The 13,508-nt window shown below is 44.2% G+C and overlaps 1 protein-coding gene across 1 annotated transcript in view; it reads left to right on the top strand.

Moving 5' to 3' along the window:
• The first annotated feature begins 11,822 nt into the window (after window positions 1–11,822).
• lhfpl2b (LHFPL tetraspan subfamily member 2b) overlaps window positions 11,823–13,508 on the top strand; it is a 210,710-nt gene continuing 209,024 nt past the window's right edge. Inside the window, exon 1 of the mRNA XM_041186718.1 lies at window positions 11,823–11,841. The gene's annotated coding sequence lies outside the window, so the exon portion shown is untranslated. The remainder of the gene's footprint in view (window positions 11,842–13,508) is intronic.

Raw genomic sequence — 13,508 nt, 5'->3', positions numbered from 1 at the left:
CTTGACATCTCAATTAAGCACTAGAATGGCAACTGATTTTTCTTTGCCTGAGGTGAAACCAAACTGTTCCTCACCTATTACTGGTGTGATAAAGTATGAGATACTTTGATAATTTCTAGAAGCACTTTTGAGGCACAGCTTATCAAGCTAATTGTTCTATGCTTTGAGCAGTCTCAGGTATCATGGACATTTGGTAATGTTACCAGCTCTGAAACTGACCAATCATCTAACCAATTCCACTTCTGCATATCCAGTCAATGATTTCTTTCATGGCTTGGATTGCTGTCGCTCCTCCGACCTTTAGTGCTTCAGCAGTATGTCATCTTGTCCTGTCACTTTGCTGTTCTCAAGTTTCTTTTTCAACATCTGGAACATCAGTTATGCTGATGAGACTAACCTAATGGCCGAAGACAAGCAAGGACTAAGAATTGGGATCTGAGGTCCTTGTACCTGAATCATAAAAAGTTAGCATGCAGATACAGCAAGTAATTAGGAAGGCAAATGGAATGTTGGCCTCTACTGCAAGGGGAATAGCACATAAAAGTAGGGAAGTCTTGCTACAACTGTATAGGGCAATGGTGATACTGCATCTGGAACACCACATACAGTTTTGGTCTCCTTACTCAAGGAAGGATATATTTGCACTGGAGCCAGTTCAGAGAAGGTTCATTAGGCTGATTCCTGAGATGAAGAGGTTGTCTTTTGAGGAAAGGTTGGGTCTATACTCATTAGAGTTTAGAAGAGTGAGAGGTGATATTATTGAAACATATAGGGTAGGGTTTTCGGGTCGGTGGGCAGGAGCGACTGGGAAACAGGCCATCGCCAGTGATTGTTCCCCGACCGCGATTTCACACCGGCTGGCCAATTAACAGCCAGCTAGCATGAAATGTGCGCTGAAAGGCTCAGCGCTGCTGGGGTGGCGGTGGGAGGAGGGTGAGCGCTGAAGTCAGCACAGGCACAGGGGAGCTTGCAATGAAAGTTCCCTGAAGGCAGGGAGCTGCCTTAGGGAGCTGAAGAATTATAAAAACAAAAATAAAGATTATGAAATGCAGAAAAAATGTCTCCACATAGGACTCACTCACCTGAACATACAGATGATAAAAGTTCTGTCCAAAATATTTTAAATTTTAAAAAATTAATCTCGGAAACCTCGCCCCGCCCATGGATGAGGTTTCCTTAAAAATCCAAAGGCCGCCTGGCCGATTCGCCCGCCTGCCAATTGTAAGGTTGGATAGGCAGCGAAAGATCGCTCTTAATTAATGTATTAATGGCCTTAATAGGCCTCTTAATTGTCAGCGAGCACGCTGCTGACTCTCACACGTACCCGCCCACTAAAATATCACGCGAGTGTGCGTTGAGGTCTGAATGGGTATTGGATATTTTACACCCAATCGGGTCAGGCACACGCTCACCCACGGGATGTAAAATTCTGCCCATAAGATTCTGAGGGGGCTTGAGAGGGTAGATAGCGAGAGAATGTTTCCTCTTGTGGGGAAATCTAGAACTGAGGGGTCTCCCATTTAAGGTGCAGATGAAGAAGTATTTCTTCTCTCAGAGGGCCGTTGGTCTTTGGAATTCTCTTCCACAGAGAGCAGTGGAGGCTGTGTCATTGAATATATTCCAGGCTGAGTTAGACAGATTTTTAATCTACCAGGGAGTCAGGGGGTGCCAGGTGGATCAGCCATGATCTTATTGGATGGCAGAGCAGGTCTGATGGGCTGAATGGTCTACTCCTGTTCCTATTTCTGATTTGATTTACAAATTTTGAAATTGTTTTTCCGACTCCTTAGTGGATGAATAGATTGTGGAGCAGTTTGGGGGATTCTGGTTCACAACAGATTAAAAGCAGCAGCTCAAGTGTATAAACCATAAAGAAAGCTAATGGAATACTGGGTTTTTGGCAAGATGCCTAGAGTACAAAGACGGATATGTAATGGAGAATCAATTTAAAACCTCATTAAGACTACAGTTTGAATACTCTGTGCAGTTTTGTTTCCACACTATAGGAAGGATTGTGACATAATAGAATCATAGAATGCCACTGCACAGAAGGAAGCCATTCAGCCCATCAAGCATTTGGCAGCTCTATGGTCGAGCTATCTAATTAGTCCCACTCCACTGCTCTTTCCTTGAAGTCCTGCAAGTTTTCCCTCTAATTTTTTATCCCATTTCCTTTTGAAAGCTACTATTGAACCAGATTCTACTATGATAAGAGAAGACACTACACACATTCACTAGGATGCTGTCTTGTGTGAGGAAATACAAACACAAAGACTGAAAAACTGGGGCTGTCTTTGTTACAATGAAGCACATTAAAGGATAATTTGATAGTGCTGTTTGAAATTCTGAAGGAATGGGACAAAGAGAAATGATTGGGAATAAAGAGATCTTCAGTTTTCTGCCCAAAAAACAGGTCCAACCCATAGTTCCACAATCTCCACCCCAGGGAGAGCAAGCCAGAACAAGGATTGAACACTGTGCTGTTGGCACCAACCTTATTCACAATGGTAATTCAGTTAACTAGCCTCCCAAGGAGTCCAAGTTGCTGTGGCAACATACACTTTTACAGACATGTTGCAATGGTAGAGGCTCCAATTTTCTTTCCATCACATGGTTGATGGCATGGCAGGATTGTCGTATGAGGAGAGATTGGGACAGCTAGGCCTGTATTCACTGGAATTTATAAGAATGAGAGAGGATCTCATTGAAACGTATAAAATTCTGACGGAGCAAGGCAGACTAGATGCAGGGATGATGTTGTTCCCCTGGCTGGGGTCTAGAACAAGGAGTAACAGTCTCAGGATATGGGGTAGGCAATTTAGGACTGAGGTGAGGAGAAATTTCTTCACTCAGACACTGGTGAATCTGTGGAATTCTCTACCACAGAAGGCTGTTGAGGCCAAGTCACTGACTATATTTAAAAAGAAAATAGATGAATTTCTAGACTCTAAAGGCATTAAGAGTTATGGGGAGAGAATGGGACTACGGTGTTGAGATAGAGGATCAGCCATGATCATATTGAATGTCAGAGCAGGCTCGAGGGGCTGAATGGCCTACTCCTGCTCCTATTTTCTGTGTTGATCAGGAATCTCTCCCACTCTTAGCACCTGGCATTGGCATATATTGGAAAAATTTACAAATTGATACTCAACTTGTTGAAGGGTCATGAGTACTCGAAACGTCAACTCTTTTCTTCTCTGCCGATGCTGCCAGACCTACTGAGTTTTTCTAGGTAATTCTGTTTTTGTTTTGGATTTCCAGCATCTGCAGTTTTTTGTTTTTACCTTTTTATACTCAACCTGTTTGGCTGTGTTATGAACCCACCTTTCTTGGTCATCACAGCCAGAGTGTGATTTGAACCCAGCGCTTCTGGCTCAGAGGTAAGGACACTACATACTGCACCACAAAGGTACCTTGAGTAAAGAGATAAACTTAAATGTAAGTGATTTTAAGCAGAGAGCAGATATTTCACTTCACGCATACAAAAATGATTGCGAAGCTGTGGGCTGCACTACTCAAGTTAATTAGTGAAACAGGAAGCATGGGCTGAATTTTCCCAGTTCCACAGAGGTGGGTTAAGAGACAGGGCCAGGATGAAAATTGGAAAAGAGTGCATCGGGTCAGCTACCTGGTGCATTCCTGCCACCGAACATTCTTGCAGCAGGGCCACCGGCTGAGGCCAGAACCCACCATTTTACTTGGGGCGGCCAATCGACCCAGCCCCAGCCCATTGAGAATGGCCTCAGGCCATCCAGTTAAGGGGATACTGCTCCACAATGATGACCTGACATCAGCTGTGGCCATGCGTGATTTTTATTTTTTCCCAGTGTTCGCCTCCATTTTGAGGTGCCCGTGCAGTCTGCTGCCTGTCTCAGCAGCACCTACCTCTCCTGGTGGAGCTGCCAGCTGGATGGCAGTGGGCCCGCTCACTCAGCTGCTCAGCTTTACTGGTCAGCCCGCCCTCTTTCATTGGATGGGGCTCCCGAAGGCGGTTTTTTGATTGGCTGCCTCCGACAAGATGGTGAGCAGCATCCTGCTTCCAGAATTGACACTAAGATCGGGATTGCAACCCAACCGGGAAAATCCAGCCCCATGTTAACATTGAATAGGCGGTTGAAGAAATAAAGATATATGGCAACAGGACAGACATGGGGGATTTGGATTACTGCTTGAATGGATGATAAACACGAGGGGTGATGAGGAAAAATCTGTTCACCCAGAGGGTTGTAAGGGTCCAGAACTCACCGCCTAAAAGGCTTGCAGGGGCAGAAACCCTCAAGTCATTTAAAAGGTATCCGGATATGCACCTTAAGTGCCGTATTCTGCAAATGCTGGAAAGTGGGATTAGGCTGGGTGGCTCATTTTTCGACCAGTGCAGACACAATGGGCCAAGTGGCCTCTTTCTGTGCTGTAAAATTTCTATGATTCGATGAAACACTAACACACACTGAATGGCAGAGCAGACTCGATGGGCCGAATGACCTACAAACGGTCTGTTTTCAGTATTGTAACCACACATTTGATGTAAAATATCACTGAGGCAGTTCGAGTTGTCTCAACGCTGGTTGGAGTTGTGCTTAAGAGTTTGGTTAGGCAGCTCGCAGCTAATGTGTCCATCCTCTCAGTCTTTACTGTCCCGTCCACAACAGCAGCACCCCACTCCCAACCCACCCCAAGAACCAGCACACAAGAAGTAATCATAGTTTCTCAGCAAGTTTCTCAGAAAAAAAACCTAAAAATATGATCATATGTCTAAGACAGTGTTGCATCCAGGCCTGTTCTGCAGATGCAACCAGACATTAAAATGTTGGAAGAATAGAACATTTTACATTCAATGTTCTATTTTGCATTTAAATCATTGCCCACTGATATAAGTGCATTGAAAAAAAAGTGTTCGCGCTTCCGAGCTTGTGTTAATTCTTGAAGGTGAAGCTCGTTAGATCCTTCCCCATGTTATAGCCTGTTCAACAGAGACAAAATCAGTTCAAACCGTGTTAGGTCAGTCTGGCTGGGAACTCCTTGTGTCCCAGGAGTCGGGGGAAAGGGAGGGGAGGCGGAGCTCTGACATCATGAGATTTCTCTCCAGTCGTGCATGTGTTTGGGAGAGAGAGAAAAGAAAGGAGGTGGGGAGAGTGAGGGCTGCCCTCTTCAGAGCTGCTCAGTCAAGCAGTTAGATTCCTGCAAAGAACGAGCTTCAGCAAGAGAGGGCATCGACCTGGAGTAACCGAGCAAAGCCCCCCCCCCCCCCACCCATAAAGTAGGTGAGTTTTGAGTTGAGCTTGTGCTGAGGATTGGAACGGGATACAAAGGCAGGCTGAGGCAGGAAGATTTATTATAGCGATAGTGAGATCCGAGTGTGGGAAAGTGAGAGAGACGAGACTGATAACGTGTCAGAAAGCCAACAGACTGGGGAAATGTGTGTTCTCAGAGGGTGAGTGCAGTGTGAGGGCTGGATTGCAATGCTTGGGGTACTGGAGCAGCAGTCAGATTGTTGCAGTCCTGCTGTTGAAATATAAGAGGAGGTTGGGACGACATGAAATCCACCAGTAACAAACTGGCAGGAGACTGAAGGCTGGGACGAAAGTTAAAAAGTAGAAACGCGGTGGAAACTGTTTATAGTCAACGCTTCCTGAAGAATCGCAGCAGGGTCTGCTGTTCCAGCACATTTAAGGGAGACATAACGACCCAGAGCCGATTGTATCAGGGAAACTTGTAGTGATAGGATAAGATGTGGTGAGTGTGCAAGATCAGACTGGAGAATAACAGCTGCCTCTCTGTTCTGGTTGTATGGAATGAATGAATGGTGCGAGTCGGAGATCTTAACAGCTTTTAACCTGACTTCAGCCTGTCTGGAAACTTTCAGGGGAGGGTTACTGGGTTCCTGTGTGGAGAACACTAGGCGGGCACAGTGCAATAAAATAAAAGCGGCTGGTTCCGAACACCCAGGTCCTGAGGCATTTCCCGGACCTGGCAAGTCTTGACCAGGGGGGATGGGGGGAGGGGGGGAGGTCCCTTTCATCTGGAGCCCTGCTCTCGGACACTTTCATTGAAACATCTGCTGCAATCTGTTCCTTTTTGCCACGATTCACCCTGGGCGAATCAAAGCAGAGAATTAATGCGACCTGGGGGATGGGGGAGGAGGAGGAGGGTTTCTAGCATCTGCTCTTGCTCTGAATTAGGAGCCCAGTTTAAATGGCCCGGGGGAGGGAGTGTTCCTGAAGCTGGGGGCTGATTCAGTCATGTTACCAGGACAGTGCCGGGGCATGGCGCGCCTTCAGACAGTGCTTCTGGGATGACCGTGTTGAATGTGGGGGTTACCCATAGACGTTTACAGCACAGAAGGAGGCCGTTCGGCCCAACCTGTCGGCGCCGGTCAACAAAGATCTGACTGCACTAGTCCCATTTTCCAGAGCTTGGCCCATAGCCCTGGAGGGCCCATAGCAACGCAAGGGCGCCCCCTCCTCTGTAAAGCTGCGTTGATCAGGTCGGTTAATGTGACGCGATGTACCGATTCTTGCGGGGACTGAAGATTAACAATGTCACTTTGAAGGGGTTAATTTGATTAGGGACAGTCTAGGAAGTAGATCAAAGGGGAAAAGACCACAGCCAATTGCAGAGACTTCTCAAGAGATAAGGAAGCGGGAGATCAATGTACTTTTATGCTGAATGTGGATTTCCCTGGTAATTAACTGCAGGTTAATTTTTGATCCACCGGCAGTAATTGTGCCTAAATCATTCACCCTCTGGCGTGAAAGTCATCACGGATCATTAGAGGGCTGCCTAGCCATAACTGAATAACATCCCCATGTGGGAAACGATACTGTGTTCCACTAATCAGAAAAGCCCATTCCAAATTGGAATACACAGGCAGTTTTCAAATCTTGGGATTCAGATGACAGAAATGTTTTCTGAACTCTCCAATGGTTGAGGGAAAAGCCTCTCCATGTTTCCATTGTTCTATTTTCCTAATTCTTGAGTTATTAGTTCAAACATCTACTTTAATTTCAGGTTGAGTTTATACATTTAAATATACACTTTACTAATCCATTACATTTTTCGCAGACTTGACGGAGGATGGGGCAGAAATGAAGTAATAACCACTTTTTGAAAGGAGAAGTGAAATTTAAACTAACTCTCCAGGGTGAGGCTACACCAAGACCGTAGCTCATTTTTCTGAGCAGCTTTTAATGTTACGTTTTATATATTTTAAAACCATATTTTGCTAATTCTGAAAGAAGCTCTTTCAAGCGGCAAAGATAAATTAATAAAAAGAATGGATGAACATACTAATTAGGAGCAGGAGCAAGCCATTCGCCCCTCAAACCTGCTCTGCCATTCAATAAGATCATAGTTGATCTGATTGTGGCCTCAACTCCCCACTTCACCTACCCCCCAATAATCTTTGACTCCCTTGTTTTTTTTTTAATTCATCCGTGGGGTGTGGGCTTCGCTGGCTGAGCCAGCATTTTTTGCCCATCCCTGGGTGCCCTTGAGAAGATGGTGGTGAGCTGCCTTCTTGAACTGCTGCAGTCCATGTGGTGTAGGTACACCCAAGGTGCTGGTAGGAAGGGAGTTCCAGGATTTTGACCCAGCGACAGTGAAGGAACGGCGATATATTTGTCAGGTTGGTGAGTGACTTGGAGGGGAACTTCCAGTTGGTGGTGTTCCCATGTATCTGCTGCCTTTGTCCTTCTAGATGGTAGTGGTTTTGGGTTCGGAAGATGCTGCCTAAGGAGCCTTGGTGAATTCCTGCAGTGCATCTTGTGGATGGTACACACTGCTGCTGCTGTGCATCGGTGGTGGAGGGAGTGGATGTTTGTGGAAGTGGTGCCAATCAAGTGGGCTGCTTTGTCCTTAAGAATCTACCTATCTCTGCCTTAAAACTATTCAATGGCCCTGCCTCCATCGCTCTCCGGTGAAGAGAGTTCCAAAGACTCAGGACTCTGTGAGAAAAAAAGTCTTCTCATTCTCTTCTTGAATGGGAGACTCCTTATTTTTAAACTGTGTTCCCAAGTTCTAGTCTCTCCCACAAGGGGAAACACCTTCTCAGCATCCACCCTGTCAAGTACCCTCAGGATCTTACATGTTTCAATAGGATCACCTCTCATTCTTCTAAACTCCAATGGATACAGGCTCAAGTAGTTCAACCTTTCCTCATAAGATAACCATCCCTATCCCAGGTGTTAGATGAGTGTATCTTCTCTGAACTGCTTCTAATGTATTTATATCCTTTCTTAAATAAGGAGACCAAAACTATACCTGGAACCCCAGATGTGGTCTCACCAACACCCTGCACAACTGTAGTAAAACTTCCCTAATTTTATATTCTATTCCTTTTGCAATAAATGACAACATTACATTTGCCTTCCTAATCACTTGCTGTACCTGCATGCTAACTTTTTGTGATTCGTATACCAGGACACCCAGATCCCTCTGTACCTCTGAGTTCTGCAATCTCTCTATATTTAAATAATATACTGCTTTTCTATCCTTCCTGCCAAAGTGGATGTTCAAATTTTCCCATTTTATACTCCAGATTTTTGCCCACTCCCTTAACCTATCTATGTCCCCTTGCAAATGCCTGCAAGAAGGTTCACCCCTTGTCCACTAGTTAACTGCACTTTTTGTGGCGTATCCTGGGAAAGTCTAAGATTTCATTTCTACTGTGTTCTAGTTGGCCTCAACTGAGGTGGCAATATAGAATGTAGTGGAATTAGGAGTGAAAAAAAATGGGGTTTATGCTTTTGGTCTCTTTCCAGTGGCCCTCACTAGAAGTATAAGGATGAGGACATTTGAATGAGAAGAGGAAAATATGAAATAATGTTGGAAATACACAGAGACAGTATCTGTAATCAGTAAAAAGAATTATGATTTTTCAGGGGTGTATCAGAGTCTGTACAGTCTGATGAAAGGTACACAGTTGACATGCCATAACCTGCAAATAACTTACAAATTAACAAAGTGTGGTTTAAAATATTCCATTTTGAATGCTAACAGCTTGGACTTGGGTGTCATTACCCCTATGAATGAAGAGGCGGTCAGTTATACAGACACAATTTAGGCATTACAGAAAGATCAATGCCATTTATGAATCTTCATGTAGCAGACTCTTCAGGAGAATGGAAATGAGAGAAACAAAGTGAGAGAAAATGAAAAGGGGTGGAGGAATATTAGCTGATTCATAGCTGCCTTGCAATGACTTTACCATATTGGTGTGTATTGTGATCCAGCTGGATATGGGAGCACCAGCTGTTCATTTGATGTTCCAAGTTCTGGAATGCTGCAGGCAGAGGTGAATTGTTCTGGCCTATGTCACTTAAGTGAAGGAAGGTTGGTAAAACATAGCCATTGGTACGCTATCCTGCTCCTTCTAAAAGGGTTGTTGCTTGTGTTTCAAAATGGACTAATAGCAAAGGCATCTGTGTAACTGATTGATACATGATGAAAAAACAAAAACAGAAATACCTGGAAAAACTCAGCAGGTCTGGCAGCATCGGCGGAGAAGAACAAAGTTGACGTGCATGATGCCACCACCAAACACATCTTCCCTTCACCCCCCCAGCGGCATTCTGTAGGGATTGTTCCCTCCGTGACACACTGGACCACTCGTCCATCAACCCCTACGCCTCAACCCCCACCTACGGCATCTCCCCATGCATACGCAAAATATGCAACACCTGCCCCTTCACTTCCTCTCCTCACCGTCCAAGGGCCCAAACACTCCTTTCAAGTGAAGCAGCATTTCACTTGCCTTTCCCCCAACTTAATCTACTGCATTCGTTGCGCCCAATGCGGTTTCCTCTACAATGGAGAGTCCAAATGAAGACTGGGTGACCACTTTGCAGAACACCTTCGGTCTGTCCGCAAGAATGACCCAGACCTCCCTGTCGCTTGCCTTTTTAACACTCCACCCTGCTCTCTTTCCCACATGTCTGTCCTTGGCTTGCTGCATTGTTCCAGTGAAGCTCAACGCAAACTGGAGGAACAGCTCCTCATCTTCCGACTAGGCACTTTACAGCCTTCCAGACTGAATACTGAGTTCAACAACTTTAGATCTTGAACTCTCTCCTCCATCCCCACCCCCTTTCCGTTTCTTTCCCCTCTCTTTTGTTTTTTCCAATAATTTATATAGATTTTTCTTTTCCCACCTATTTCCATTAGTTTTAAATCTATACCTTTTATGCCCTTTTAGTCTTATTTCACCCCACCCTCACTAGACCTATCTGTACCTTGCCTGTCCTGCTGTCCATTCTTAATTAGTACATTCTTTTAGATAATATCACCATCTTCAACACCTCTTTGTTCTTTTGTCTGTGACATCTTTTGGTTATCTGCTATCTGCTCCTATCACTGCTTGCTTGTCCCTACAACCACCCCCCCTCACTTCTCTCCCCCCCCCACTTAAACCAGCTTATATTTCACCCCTCTCCTATTTTTACTTAGTTCTGTTGAAGACTCATGAGGACTCGACATGTCAACTTTGTTCTTCTCCACCGATGCTGCCAGACCTGCTGAGTTTTTCCAGGTATTTCTGTTTTTGTTTTGGATTTCCAGCATCCGCAGTTTTTTGTTTTGATACATGATGAAGTTGACTGATAATAGAGGCAAGTAACATCATTAAATAACCTGCTGCTTCAATGTTCATGACTACTGGTAAACACTGATGTAAATTAACCAAGGTATTTATTGGAAAGCTGTCTACCTATCAACATAAGAGTTGGATAAAATATGAAATAGTATTGATGGCAATACGAACTTGCATAGCAAATTGAAAGGAAATTTAATGTGAGGCAATCTGAATCTGCTGGAGAACTGAGTATGCCAGCAGTTTACATTGTAATCGTGGGTGTCAGCTGTAGCTCAGTTGGTAGCACTGTTGTCTCTGAATCATAAGATTCTGGGTTGAGGTCCCACTCCAGGGCAGAATTTTATGGCTCTGTCGCGGTGGGGATGGGGCCATAAAATGCGGTGAGCTGTTCAAAAGTCCATTGACTTTAGCGGGATTGTAAAACCCTGCTGGCGTAAAATTCCATGCCAGGGCTTCAGTACAGCTCCAGTACAGTACTGAGGGAGTGCTGCATGGTTGAGGGTGCTGCCTCTTGAATGAGGTGTTAAATTAAGGCCCCATCTTTCTGTTCAGGTGAATGTAGAAGGTCCCATAGCACCATTTTGAAGAAGAACAGGATATCACTGGTGTCCTGGTCAATGCTTATCCCTCAATCAACATCACAAAGATATATTATCTGGTCATTATTGGATTGCTGTTTGTGGGAGTTTGCTATGCACAAATTGGCTGACTGTTTCCGAGGTTAAAACAGCACTTCATTGGCTGTAAAAATGCTTTAAGATGTCCAGTGGTTGTGAAAAGTAATATATAAATGAAAATCTTTCTTTCTTCTTTTTAACGTTAACTGATTATGTTGTGCTTCAATTTAGCTTCATTCTCTTATTTAATATACATAAAAACTCACATTAACTTTGACTTCATGAAATTCAAGTTTTGGAGCAGTGCAAGTGAGCCAGTTGGTTCTGTGTGTGATAGGATTTGAATAGTGGAGGGAAAATTTGGGAAAATCAGCCAAGGTTCTTCAACCTATTTGCTTTCCAATGACCTTTCCTTGTGCATGAGTGGGTGGATGCCAGTTGAGGACATGATTGGGAGAGGAGATGAAAAAATTGGAAAAGAACTGTGAAGATTGTAAATACTGTGGAGTGGAACATTTTCTAATCTGTGCCCTTCACATCAGCATCGATGGTTCCTTGGGCAGTTATACCATGGGATTGGTGGCAAGTAGAACTCAAGATATTTGGTAAGATGCCACTTAAAGGTTAGAACACAAGGTAAGAGCTTTTGGTGTTGGAGGTAACATATTATAATGGTTAGAAGCAGAGAGTTGGGATAAGTGGGTCATTTTTGGGTTGGTAAACTAACTAGTGGAATGCCAAAGGGATCCGTGCTGGGACCTCAACTGTTTGTAATCTCTTCTAATGACTTGGATGAAGGGACTGAGCCAATGGTGCTAAATTTGCTGATGACATAAAGATAGGTATCGCAGAATCACAGAACTTTAATGACACAGAAAGAGGCCATTCGGTCCATCGTGTCTGTACTGGCTCTCCAAATGAGCATTATAACCTAGTGCCATTGCCCTGCCTTTTTTCCTGTACCCCTGCAAATTGTTTCTATTCAAATAATCACCTAGTGCCCTCTTGAATGCCTCAATTGAACCTGCCTCCACCACACTTCCAGGCAGTGCATTCTAGACCCAAACCACTCATTGTGTGAAAAAGCTTTTTCTCACTTAACATTTGCTTCTTTTCCAAATCACTTTAAATCTGTGCCTTCTCGTTCTTGATCCTTTTATGAGTGAGACTAGCTGCTCCCTTTCTACTCTGTCCAGCCCGCTCATGATTTTGAACATCTCTATCAGATCCCCTCTTAGCTGCCTTCTTTCCAAGGAGAACAGTTCCAACCTCTTCATACTATCCTCATAGCTGAAGTTTCTCATCCCTGGAACTAGTCTCGTAAATCTCGTCTGCACTCTCTCCAATGTGTTCAAATCCTTCCCATAATGTGGCGCCCAGAACTGTACACAATACTCCAGCTGAGGTCTAACAAGTGTCTTATATAAATTCAGCATAACCGCTTTGCTCTTGTACTCTATGCCCCTCTTAATAAAGCCCATGATACTATTATTAACTGCTTTATTAACTGCTCTCCCCGCCCCTGTCCTACCACCTTCAATGATCATTGCACATATACACCCAGCTCTTTCTGCTCCTGCACCCCCTTCAAAATTTCACCCCTTATTTTATATTGTCTGTCCATGTTCTTCCTACCAAAATGCATCATCTCACACTTCTCCACATTGAATTTCATCTGCCACCTATCTGCCCACTCCACTAACTTGTCTATGTCCTTTTGAAGTTCTACACTATCCTCCTTGCACTTTACAACACTCCCAAGTTTTGTATCATCCCCAAACTTTGAAATTGTCCAATGCACACCAAGATCTAGGTCATTAATATATATCAGGAAAAGCAAGGGTCCCAATACCGACCCCTGGGGAACACCACTACAAACCTTCCTCTAGCCTGAAAAGCATCCATTGACCATTACCCTCTGTTTCCTAGTTCTCAGCCAATTTTGTATCCATGTTGCTACTGTCCCTTTTATTTCATGAGCAATAATTTTTCTCACAAGTCTATTGTGTGGCACTGTATAACATGCCTCTTGAAAGTCCATGTACACCACATCAACAGCATTGCCCTCATCAACCTTTCCTGTAACCTCTTCAAAAAAACTCCAGCAAGTTAGTTAAACACAATTTCTCCTTTAGAAATCCATGCTGGCTCTTCCTTATCAACCCATATTTTTCCACGTGACTATTAATTCTATGCAGAATAATTGTTTCTAGAATCTTGCACACCACTGAAGTTAAACTGACTGGTCTGTAATTGCTGGGCTTATCCTTACAACTTTTTTTGAACAAGGGCGTAATGCTTGC

Source organism: Carcharodon carcharias, chromosome 4 (assembly GCF_017639515.1).
Source record: "Carcharodon carcharias isolate sCarCar2 chromosome 4, sCarCar2.pri, whole genome shotgun sequence".
Taxonomy (NCBI): domain Eukaryota; kingdom Metazoa; phylum Chordata; class Chondrichthyes; order Lamniformes; family Lamnidae; genus Carcharodon; species Carcharodon carcharias.
The sequence above is the reverse complement of the archived record's forward strand: the minus strand, read 5'-3'. Positions and strand labels throughout refer to the sequence as shown.